Here is a 1,810-nt window from a genome sequence, read left to right as displayed (position 1 = left end):
AGGCCGCGCGCCCCCTCCCCCCTAGTCCGAATAGGACAAGGAAGGGGGGGCGGCGCCCCCCTTTCCTCTTCCCCTTCCCCCTTTCCTTCTCCAACAAGGCAAGAGGAGGGGAGTCCTACTCCCGGTGGGAGTAGGACTCCTCCAGGCGCACCCCTTGGGGGCCAGCCGCACCTCCCCCTCCCTCCTTTATATACGGGGGCAGGGGGCACCCTAGAACACACAAGTTGATCTTCGTGATCGTTCCTTAGCCGTGTGCGGTGCCCCCCTCCACCATATTCCACCTCGATCATATCGTTGCAGTTCTTAGGCGAAGCCCTGCGTCGGTAGAACATCATCATCGTCACCACGCCGTTGTGCTAACGGAACTCATCCCCGAAGCTTTGCTGGATCGGAGCCCGGGAGCGTCATCGAGCTGTACGTGTGCTAAGAACTCGGAGCTGCCGGAGTAACGGTGCTTGGATCGGTCGGACCGGGAAAACGTACGACTACTTCCTCTACGTTGTGTCAACGCTTCCGCTTCGGTCTACAAGGGTACGTAGACAACACTCTCCCCTCTCGTTGCTATGCATCACCATGATCTTGCGTGTGCGTAGGAAAATGTTTGAAATTACTACGTTCCCCAACAGGGAAACATCCGGGAAAATATCCCCGGTGTTTTGTGTTTCCGGACAGATGAATCGGTGGGGTAAAGTTGTGTGTTCGCTATGCTAGGGATGCGTGGCGGACGAACGGGCTGCGTATCCGGATTCGTCTCGTCCTTTTGAGCAACTTTCATGTACAAAGTTTTTCCATCCGAGCTATGGTTTATTTTATATTGATATTAAAAGATTTAAATCATTTTTAGTATTTATTTAATTATTTTAATTCAACATTATCCAGAACAGTGCATGCTGACGTCATCATGACGTCAGCAGTCAATAAGGGTGTTGACTGGTCAAACTGACGTGTGGGTCCTGTTCGTCATTGACTAGACTAACTAATCACGATTAATTAGTTTAATTAGTTGTTTAGTTTAATTAATTAATTCTTTAATTGATTAATTATTATTATTATTACTATTTAATTCTTTTTTAAAACATTCTAGGGCTGGGCCCGTTTGTCATTGGCCCAAAGGGGCCATAGTGGGTCGGGCGCTAACAGACACAGGGCACTGCCCGAGCGGGCGGACCCGTAAGGCGCCGGAGCTGGGAGGCCGGTGGCCATGGCCGAAGCGGGGCGCGGCGAGCGGAAGTGGCTGGCCGAGTGGCGGCGGGCTTCGGCCAAGGCAGCCGCGGGAAGGGACGAGGGGAGTCGGGCGCGGCCGGGCGGAAGCAGACATGGTCCGGTGGTGCGCGGGGAGCCAGTGCCATCAGGCCGCACGGGTGGAGGTAGGGCGTAGCATGGCAACGGTGCGGAGGCAGGCAAGTGCACGGCGACGTGGGCGTGCGCGCGCGGGCGGAGTAGTGCAGCAGCAGCAGCAGTAGGCGGCTATTGGTGGAAGCATCAGCGGCGGTGGCTATGGCAAGCGGGTCCAGCAGCTAGCAGCGGCTACGGGATAGCAGCGGCAACGGCTACAGCCAGCAATAGTGCAGAGTAGTAACAGGCAGCGGCGACGACGAGCGCGACGAAGGCGCGGCTACGGGGAGGAGCAAGAGGGCGAGCAGGGGGCGGCCGGAGTGGACGAACGGCGCGGGCGTGGTGGCGGCGCTCGGCAAGCGACGTGGCGAAGCGGGGTCAGGGACGAGCAGCGTTCGGGCGAGGCGCATGCGTGCGGGTGAGGCGCGTGCGCGTGGGCGAGGCGCGCACGAGCGCGGCTGCGGGTCGGCGCCAG

The sequence above is a fragment of the Triticum dicoccoides genome, chromosome 5A, assembly GCF_002162155.2.
Source record: "Triticum dicoccoides isolate Atlit2015 ecotype Zavitan chromosome 5A, WEW_v2.0, whole genome shotgun sequence".
Lineage (NCBI taxonomy): Eukaryota > Viridiplantae > Streptophyta > Magnoliopsida > Poales > Poaceae > Triticum > Triticum dicoccoides.
This window is presented reverse-complemented; position numbering follows the sequence as displayed.